The sequence below is a fragment of the Pinus tabuliformis genome, chromosome 3_1, assembly GCF_031772625.1.
Source record: "Pinus tabuliformis cultivar Carrire ecotype Pingquan chromosome 3_1, CPIR1, whole genome shotgun sequence".
In the NCBI taxonomy this organism is placed as follows: Eukaryota; Viridiplantae; Streptophyta; class Pinopsida; order Pinales; family Pinaceae; genus Pinus; species Pinus tabuliformis.
In genome coordinates this window covers 592,323,590-592,335,230 of record NC_142301.1, presented here as the reverse complement: position 1 = coordinate 592,335,230, position 11,641 = coordinate 592,323,590, and positions in this window count along the sequence as shown.

The following is an 11,641-nucleotide window of genomic DNA, read 5'->3' as shown; positions in this document are numbered from 1 at the left end:
TATTATAAAGTTATTTTAGTTTTAAGTAAAAATAATATTTCTAATTATAAAAATAGATTTTGGATAAATTATTTATTTATATTAAAAATTTAGAGAAAGATTTCGGCGAAAATCACATGGAATGACATTTGTCGACGCGTTTCGAACCAACCAGTGTGGTTCATCGTCAGGACAAGTTGAAGAACAGATCTAGCGTAGCATGTTATATAGACCGAGTAGAGCCTCCAACGGCTAGTTTGACCAGCCGCTAATAATGACCAATAGTCAAAACAAATAAATTAATTAATTAATTAATAAAAATTAAAGTTTAGTAATTAAAAATAATAATAAACCCTAAAAATAATAAAAGAGAATAAAATAAAATAATCAAATAAAACCCAACTGAATGACCAAAGGTAAAGAATAAATACCTAAATGAAAAATAAATAATAAGAATAGAAATAGAAATAAAATAATTAATAAAAAGTAATAGTAATAATAGTAATAATAATAATAAATTAATTAATTAAAACTAAAAATTAATAATAAAATACTAAGTGACTTAAAATAATAACCAAAATAGTACGAAAAATAATAAAAAATAAAAAGAATAAAATGAGGATAAACAAAACTGAAAGAAAAATATAAAAATAATAGTATAAATAGATAAATAAATAAATAAAATAAAATAATAATAAAAATAAATTAAAGTAACTAAATTAAAAAAAAAATAAAAAAATTTACTAATAATAATAAAAATAATAATAAAATAAAGTAATCAAGTAATAACTAAAGGAATAAAACCCAACTGAATGACCAAAGGTAAAGGATAAATACCTAAATGAAAATAAAAAATATATAAGAATAGAAATACAAATAAATTAATTAGTAATAATAATATTAAAATAATAATAAATTAATTAAAACTACAAATTAGTAATAATAGGAGAATTAAAATAATAATACGAGAAATAATAAAATAAAGAGAATAAAATTAAATTGAATAACCAAATAAGGATAAAACAGAAAGAAAAATAAAAATAATAGTATAAATAAATACATAAATAAAATAAAAATAATAATAAATTAAAATAACTAAAAAAAATAAAAAATAAAAAAAATTAATAATAATAATAATAATAATAATAAAAACAAATAAAGTAAGAAAATAAAAGGGAAAAAAAGTGTATAGAGTTGTATACAGTTAAATACAATCAAAATAGCGAGTTAAATAGTAAAATAGAAAAGCAATATAAGAAGAAAAGCTACACCGAGGCCTATAAAAATAATGAGGGGCGAAATAATGACGATAACATAAAAAAGAGAACAATATAAAAACCAACGAGGACGGAAAACACTAGGAGGAGAGGGCAGGGACCCAACACCTACTGACTTTCCAACCATCATCCCTATTGAGATTACTAGGTCTCTTTTCAATCTCTAGCGCTTCCCTGAATTTACGATGATGGAAATGCAGAATCCTAGCAATAACACTCGCTTCTTCGATACAAACATGATGATTGGTTTTCTCCGCATGTTCAGCCAAAGCGGAAGACTTAAATCTCCTATGCCTCAGATCCGCTGCGTGCTCACTAATCCTCTGATTAATGGAACGACCAGTCTCCCCAATATAGGGGGTCCCGCACGAACAAGGGATCAAATAAACACCTTTCATATCCTTAGGGTCGATGGGATCCTTCACCGATCTGAGAGACGAACGGATGGTGTTCAGGGGCCTGAAGGATACCGGGATACTATGTCTCCTGAGAATCCTACCAATTCTATCCGTGGTCCCTTGAACATAAGGAAGAAGGACACCAGGAACACGATCTCTTGGCTCTCTTTTCACCAGAGAATTCTTGGAAGCTTTAAGGAAAGCCCTATGACCCAGGTATCTACTGCACAAAGACATCCAGCAGATGGGATTTTTCTTTCTCAAAGCTCTTCTTGTCCGAGATCCTCAGGGCCCGAGTAGCAAGGGTACTGAGAACCCCCATCTTCTGAGCTGGGAAATGGTGGGAACTGGCATGAAGATACTGCTCCGTATGAGTTTTCTTCCGAAAAACTTGATGGGCTAGGGAGCCATCCTCATTCCTAGAAATAAGAATATCAAGGAAAGGAAGGCATCCATCAACCTCCTGTTCCTTAGTGAACTTAATGGCTGAGGACTGCTTGTTAAGATGATAAAAGAAGAGATCAAGCTCATCCTGGCCATGAGACCAAATGACATTGGTGTCATCCACAAACCTCTTCCAAAGCTTAGGAAGGAGCCGGGAAGAGTTCAAAGCCTTGGACTCAAAATCTTCCATAAACAGATTAGCCACAACAGGGGAAAGGGGGGATCCCATAGCAACCCCACAAGTTTGCTCAAAGAACTCCCCTTCAAAACTGAAAAAGGTTGAAGTGAGACAGATCTCAACCAGCCTAGCCGTGTCAGGATCCGTTAGGCGGTTGATCACCATCATGGCCTCAATAATAGGGATGCAAGTGAACAAGGAAGGATCTCAGATCGGTGAAGGATCCCATCGACCCTAAGGATATGAAAGGTGTTTATTTGATCCCTTGTTCATGCGGGACCCCCTATATTGGGGAGACTGGTCGTTCCATTAATCAGAGGATTAGTGAGCACGCAGCGGATCTAAGGCATAGGAGATTTAAGTCTTCCGCTTTGGCTGAACATGCGGAGAAAACCAATCATCATGTTTGTATCGAAGAAGCGAGTGTTATTGCTAGGATTCCGCATTTCCATCATCGTAAATTCAGGGAAGCGCTAGAGATTGAAAAGAGACCTAGTAATCTCAATAGGGATGATCGTTGGAAAGTCAGTAGGTGTTGGGTCCCTGCCCTCTCCTCCTAGTGTTTTCCGTCCTCGTTGGTTTTTATATTGTTCTCTTTTTTATGTTATCGTCATTATTTCGCCCCTCATTATTTTTATAGGTCTCGGTGTAGCTTTTCTTCTTATATTGCTTTTCTATTTTACTATTTAACTCGCTATTTTGATTGTATTTAACTGTATACAACTCTATACACTTTTTTTCCCTTTTATTTTCTTACTTTATTTGTTTTTATTATTATTATTATTAATTTTTTTTTTTTTTTGTTATTTTAATTTATTATTATTTTTATTTTATTTATGTATTTATTTATACTATTATTTTTATTTTTCTTTCTGTTTTATCCTTATTTGGTTATTTAATTTAATTTTATTTTTTAATTTTATTATTTCTCGTATTATTATTTTAATTCTCCTATTATTACTAATTTGTAGTTTTAATTAATTTATTATTATTTTAATATTATTATTACTAATTAATTTATTTGTATTTCTATTCTTATATATTTTTTATTTTCATTTAGGTATTTATCCTTTACCTTTGGTCATTCAGTTGGGTTTTATTCCTTTAGTTATTACTTGATTACTTTATTTTATTATTATTAGTAATTTTTTTTTTTTTTTTTTAATTTATTTTTATTATTATTTTATTTATTTATTTATTTATCTATTTATACTATTATTTTTATATTTTTCTTTCAGTTTTGTTTATCCTCATTTTATTCTTTTTAATTTTTATTATTTTTCGTACTATTTTGGTTATTATTTTAAGTCACTTAGTATTTTATTATTAATTTTTAGTTTTAATTAATTAATTTATTATTATTATTACTATTATTACTATTACTTTTTATTAATTATTTTATTTCTATTTCTATTCTTATTATTTATTTTTCATTTAGGTATTTATTCTTTACCTTTGGTCATTCAGTTGGGTTTTATTTGATTATTTTATTTTATTCTCTTTTATTATTTTTAGGGTTTATTATTATTTTTAATTACTAAACTTTAATTTTTATTAATTAATTAATTAATTTATTTGTTTTGACTATTGGTCATTATTAGCGGCTGGTCAAACTAGCCGTTGGAGGCTCTACTCGGTCTATATAACATGCTACGCTAGATCTGTTCTTCAACTTGTCCTGACGATGAACCACACTGGTTGGTTCGAAACGCGTCGACAAATGTCATTCCATGTGATTTTCGCCGAAATCTTTCTCTAAATTAATATGGATCACAGAAGCCTAAACTCTATTATATTAAAAATTATCAATGGGTTGGATCACATGAATAACAAGTGTAATATGCAGTGTTGTTGTTTAATATTTGCTTATGTAAAAGGTAATTAATAGTCACTTTAGATTAATTTAAATGTTTATAGAGTTAAAACCTCCAAACCCATGTATATATAAAGTATGCTACATAGTAATCATAAACCCAATTTAAGATAGCCTTACATATAATATCATATTTATATCTCTTAAAATTAAATTATTGTTATTATTATTATTATGTAAAAAACTATATTAAAAAATATAAATATATAAATTTTGAAATGCAACATCAATATTTTTCATATAATGTCTATTATAGATTTTCTAGATTTGTTTTTGTACACTTCTATGATGCATTTTGATATAGTTTAGTTTTATAAACTTTGTTGGTACCTAGAATATCTGTTCTTATTAAAATTGACCCAATTTAATAAATATATACAAAATATAAACCAATATAAGCACACCATAATGACTTAAATTTCTAATTGTTCTCTAAATGATTTACCTTGTCATACACTTAAAATAATTTTCCTAATAATTATACTTTAACATAGATATGAATAGATTAAAAATAACAATAAAATTTATGTAATTTAATTTTAAATTTACTTACACCACTTAAATGCATTTTACACACCATTGATGTAGATAAACATCTTAGTAAGTTAGAGAGTTAGATATATGTTTTAGATGAGAAAAGCCCAACTTATTATTGAGAATGACCTATAATATTGTAAAAACAACTTTGCATGAAAGCTTAAAGGATTAAAATAGAAAAGTTGTATCTACATGTCATGTCAACAAATCTTTTACCTATTAACTTTGATGAAATATAAAAGGGAATGAAGTTAAATATAAAAAATAAATTAATTTAAATAAATATTTAACTAGATATAAAAATTAAAAATAATATAATATATGAATGATTATATATGTTGTCTAGTATATTTTTATTAGTAAAATTATATAGTAAAAATAAATATTAAAATAGATTTGATAGGTGTACTCTTTATTGAATGTTATGACACTTGGTTTGGTATTTCATGCCATATAATGACAATTCATTTTCATAAATATTTAGATTTGATAAGTGTACTCCGTATTAAATGTTATGACACTTGGTTGCATACAAGATTTTTTTTATATTTTTTGTCATATATATATACATATACATATACATATACATATTCGACAATTCAAATTTAAACACCATGAAATTAGTCATTTCATGTAAATGAATTAATTAAAAATAAAATTTCAAAATTTATTTTTAATTTTCAAAATATCTACTTCAATATTTATTTTTTTTTCAAAATTTTAATACATTTTACAAAATCTAAAATTAAATATTTTTGACTAAAAACAAAAACAATATAATCTTGCTTTTTATTTAGATTTGATAGGTGTACTCTTTATTAAATGTTATGAGACTTGGTTGCATACAAGATTTTTTTGATTTTTGTCACATATATATACATATTCAACAATTCAAATTTAACCACCATGAAATTAGTCATTTCATGTAAATGAATTAATTAAAAATAAAATTTCAAAATTTATTTTTAATTTTCAAAAAGTTTACTTTAATATTTATTTTTTTCAAAATTTTAATAATTTTACCAAATCTAAAATTAAATATTTTCTACTAAAAACAAAAACAATACAATCTTGCTTTCGGCAAATATAAAAATGATTTGGCAATGGAAAATTTATTAATAATGAATGATGTCCAGCAACATAAAAAGAAGCCAAAAGAAAAAACTAAGAAGGTTAAAATTCATTCATCATTGTTTTTAACATTTGGGAAGATAAATTTTAGATATAAGGAAAAAAAAGCATGAGAAGTATTATTCAGAAAAATACATTTAAGCATTTAACAAAAAAAATAAAATGACGAATTATTAATATTATAGAGAGTAGTATTTCATTAAGTTAAAGGGGGAATTAATAAAGATTAATTTTCATTTTCATTATATTTTTATCATTGTTATACCATGAAAGAGTAAAAATTAAATTAAATGTTTAATGAAAATTTAATATAAAAGTTATAAACTTGGAACGACTTGCAAGTGACCAAGCAAAATGGAATGAATTTAAAATATTTCTCATTATTATTTTGAAAAAATATAATATAATTAAAATTAGAAACTAATTTTCGGAGGGAAATAAAATGGGCAGTTTTTGACAAAGAAAGGGTTAGAGTTTGATATATGATAAACATACTAAGAGCTTAGGGCCAAGGGGTCATTTCAATCCATCAAAGTGGTATATGGATCAATGGATTCACTTTAATTTTATTTATTTATTTATATTTTTGCTTAAGATAATTGTAAGTGTTTGTAAACCTTGTTTCAATCATAATAAAAATTCTGCAAATTTGAATTCATTTTTTTTATTATTATGTTATGAATATGTTATTAATACATTATTTAATGGAACGTTTGCTATTTTATGGGTTTTTTTTGATAGATTGATCAATCTTTGGGTTGTATTTTACTGTAGATTTTTCTCACTGTAGATCCCCTGATAATGCAATGTACTAAAGCAAAAAACTTGATTTACTTCTACTATCAAACTTTGCGGAAGCTCAATCAATTTGAGCAAGATCAATTGGAACACATATAATAGAGAAGAAGAAATCATACACATGAAACACAGAAGAATACTCTGGGGAAAGCCTCAGCTAAAAACCCCGCTATTTGTATTATCATACAAGTGGAAATATCTCAGGATTACACAAAGCTTTAGCTCACAAGCTATCCAACTCTCAGTACAATCCCTCATTGCTGCTCATAGACAAAATAGACAACACCTGTGCCTTCCTTCAATCCTCCAAGTCTCCTATTTCCTTGCGCAGTTTGTCCTGGGTCCTCCAGCTGCAACCTGTGTGATTCTCACCTCACACACAACACTGACCTTTGAAATAACTGTGCAATCCTGAAGGAGATAATTCCTTTTTCATGGATGAGTTTCCTATATAGGAAAATTCCTCCAACTGATAGTACACTGTCCCTTCCTTTAATCTCAACTGGGTCTTTCTCTGAACTGACATGCATTGGATATTTATGAGATAATATTCAGTTATCTGGAGAACACTAGTTACATGCATGCATGCATTAACTCACTGAGCTCACAATTAGTTCCTCCAACTGTTTGGAACTAATTTAACTGGACTTAACTCAGTTAACTGAGCTAACTAATTACAACTCAATGTACAACTCATCATGATCACTTTAATTAAGGGATAACTTCTTCAATCAAAGGAGAAACTGTTGCATGTCTTCATATAGACTTCATGTTTGATTTTCTCCAACTAATTAACTCAAGATGAATTAATTAATTATTTTACAAACAACTGCTAAGATCAAATTCGAATTTTAATTCTCAATTTTAGTTTAGGGACTAACTAAAATTGGAATGTATCCTGAAATGCTATTTATAACAATGCTATTTTTAGCATTTCTATTTTATCATTCCTTGTTTCTATATCCAACACTGGTACCTGAAATGCTATTTATAACATTGCTATTTTTAGCATTTCTTGTTGCTATTTTCAACACTTCCTCTCAACAAGAAAGGCATTCAACTCGAACCCGATCCTGAACCTTTGGAATGTTCTGCATGCAACACTTCTCCCTAGTGTTGTTGCTCTAGCAACTCTAGAAACAAAAAATATCCAACCTGAATCAGAATGATGCCTCTGTCATCAAAGTCTCTGACTGCTATTGCCTCTGTCGACTGAAAACTCTGCACCTCTGTGCTCTTCAGTATCTGATTGCTCTAGCCTCTGTCACTTTGATCTTTGACTGCATCAATCACACTGATTCCTGTTACTGCATCTTTGCTACTGCTGGTCCTATGTCCCAGCATGCATCCGCACTGCACCTCCTCTCATCATGTTGCATCGTGCTACCCAATGTTGCACTGCAACTTAGTTACTGAGAAGTAAGTAACCGATATCTTGACTAACCTCCCTGTTGGGGTAGAAACACCCTCTGATGCTGAAGCTTCCTCTTCCGCTCCATCCGCATTTGTCTCTACCCACTCAGCCAATCCTACTACTCCTCATCGGGGCTTTCGTAGCAAGGTCTAATCAAAGAGGTTGGGTACCTCAATGATGCTACCCCTATTCAAGCCTTCTTGGGACTGTCACTCCACATCACCCCACCTCTGACTTGGAGGTATGGATGCATGTGATCCCTCTGCCCACTTGGCTTGAAATTTCCCCCTACTGGAGGTCTCTGCATGAGTGGATGCCTCTACTCGGTCTCCTCTCAGCTTCTCTAGTTGTGGCTGCTCCACAACCTCTTGAAGCTGCTTCACCAATTGTGGCTCCTCCACAATTGTCTGAGACTTCTTCTGGTGCTGCATGTTGAGAGGTAAATGTACTCTCCCTCTCAATTACCAAGTTTCCATCAGTTGCCTTGCTCCTCAAGGCTTTGAATGCATTTTGAACCTCAAAAGCATACAAGTTCTTGACTCGTGAACCGATTTGCTTCACTTGTCTCGTGGTGACGTGTCTAAAGAAAACCTTTCCCTTATTGAAAACTACATCATAGCCTTTGTCTTCCAGCATTGCGATCGATACCATGTTTTTCCTCAGTCCTGGCACATACTTCACATCTGTAAAGGTAATGCGAGCTCCATGCTCCCTCTGAAAAACAACTGTGCCTACTCTTGAGACACTATACTTTTCATCATTAACCATCTCTATGAGTATCTGGAGATCTTTCTCCTCCAAGGTACTGAACAAACTCTTATCGCCGGTCATGTGGAATGAAGCTCCACTGTCAAGAAACCAACCACATCCCACCATGGATGAAACCATGCATGCGATCAAGGTGAAATCCAACTCGAACTATGAGGCCAGTGCCTCACCTTCTAATCCTTCCTTGGATCCCTTCTTGGATTTCTTTAGTGGACGATTTGTAGCAAAATGGCCCACCTCATGACAATGAAAGCATTGCACTTTCGATTTGTCAAACTTCTTCCCACCATAGGAAGACTCGATTTGGGATGAGAATCCTTCTCCTTCCCTTTCTTTGCCTTACTTGCTAAGGCACAATTTTCTTCATCCTCCTTGGATGAAGAACCATCTCTGGTGCTTCTCCTTATCTCCTCCTACATTAGATCTAAGCAAAGTCGTTCCCAATCTGGCAGTTTTTGTCTTCCATTTACCGAGTCTTGGTAGCTATCCCAGATCTTAGGAAGACCGAGGAGAGCAAGACTCACCGTGTCATCATCGGTTATTGTGATCCCTACACTTCCAAGCTCATCCCTGCAGGTGGTGAGCTTATTCAGATATGTAGAGATCATGTCGCCATTTTCACACTTGATTTTCTGAAGCTTGTATTTCAGCGCCAGCTTCTTTTGATCGCTGCTATTCTGATATAGATCTTTCAATTTTTTCCACATTGAAAACGGTGTCTCCTTCCCATGGAGACTCGAGACTATGTGGTCTCGAACTCCCTCCAGAAGGATTCTCCTCGCTCTAGCCACACATTTCTTCTATTCTGCCAAATTCTGTAGCATTAGCTGCTGCTGGCTTGGGGACTTCTTGATCAATGAAGTCCTTTAGACTGTTGTCCTCTAATACTGCTTCCATGCAATCCTTCTAGGATATATGATTTGAGCTGCCATTAAGGGCATACTCGAGTCTTAAACCGTTGAACGCCATTGGTGAAATTTGAGATGTGATAGGAATTCAAATTCTATAATCAGGAACTTGAAACTTCGAACTTCTGCCTTCTTTGTATACTGTTCTTCGCTTTGATCACCTTCTCTATAATACCATGTAGAATTTTCTCACTGTAGATCACCTAATAATGTAATGTACTAAAGCAAAATACTTGATCTACTTCTACTATCAAACTTTATGGAAGCTTAATCAATTTGAGCAAGATTAATCGAAATACATATAACGGAGAAGAAGAAATCATACACATGAAACACAGAAGAATACTCTGGGGAAAGCCTCAGCTAAAAACCCTGCTATCTGTATTATCATACAAGTGGAAATATCTCAGGATTACACAAAGCTTTAGCTCACAAGCTATCCAGCTCTCAGTACAATCCCTCACTGCTGCTCATAGACATAATAGACAACACGTGTGCCTTCCTTCAGTCCTCCAAGCCTCCTATTTCCTTGGGCAGTTTCTCCTTGGTCCTCCAGCTACAACCTGTGTGATTCTCACCTCACACACAACACTGACCTCTAAAATAACTGCGCAACCCTGAAGGGGATAATTCCTTCTGCATGGATGAGTTTCCTATATAGGAAAATTCCTCCAACTGATAGTACACTGTCCCTTCCTTTAATCTCAACTGGGTCTTTCTCTGAACTGACATGCATTGGTTATTTATGAGATAATATTCAATTATATGGAGAACACTAGTTACATGCATGTATGCATTAACTGATTGAACTCACAATTAGTTCCTCCAACTGTTGGGAACTAATTTAATTGGACTTAACTCAGTTAACTAAGTTAATTGATTACAACTCAAAATACAACTCATCCCGATCACTTTAATTAAGGGGCAACTTCCTCAATCAAAGGAGAAACTATTGCATGTCTTCACATAGACTTCATGTTTGATTTTCTCCAACTAATTAACTTAAGATGAATTAATTAATTGTTTTACAAATAGCTGCTAAGATCAAATTCGAATTTTAATTCTCAATTTTAGTTTAGGGACTAACTAAAATTGGAATGTATCCCGAAATGCTATTTATAGCATTTCTTGTTGCTATTTTCAACACTCCCTCTCAACAAGAAAGGCATTCAACTCGAACCCGATCCTAAACCTTTGGAATGTTTTGCATGCAACACTTCTCCCTAGTGTTGTTGCTCCAACAACTTTAGAAACAAAAAATATCCAACCTGAATCAGAATGATGCCTCTGTCATCAAAGTCTCTGACTGTTATTTCCTTTGTCGACTGAAAACTATACACTTCTGTGCTCTTCAGTATCTAACTGCTCTAGCCTCTGTCACTTTGATCTCAGACTGCATCAATCACACTAATTCCTGCTGTTGCATCCGTGCTGCTGTTGGTCCTATCTACCAGCATGCATCTGCACTGCACCTCCTCTCATCATGTTCCATCGTGTTTCCCAATGCTACACTGCGACTCAGTTACTGAGAAGTGAGTAACTGATCTCCCGACTGACCTCCCTATTGGGGTAGAAACACCCTCTAATGCTGAAGCTTCCTCTGCCACTCCATCCACATATGTCTCTACCCACTCAGCAAGTCTTGTTATTCCTCATCGACGCTCCCGTAGCAAGGTCTAATCAAAGAGGTTGGGTACCTCAATGTTCCTGCCCCTATTCCAGCCTTCTTGGGACAATCACTCCACATCGCCCCACCTCCGACCTGGAGGTATGGATGCATGTGATCCCTCTGCCCACTTGGCTCAAAATTTCCCCCTACTGGAGGTCTCTGCATGAGTGGATGCCTCCACTCCGTCTCCTCTCGACTTTTCTAGTTGAGGCTGCTCCACAACCTCCTGAAGCTGCTTCACCAATTGTGACTCTCCACAATTGTCTG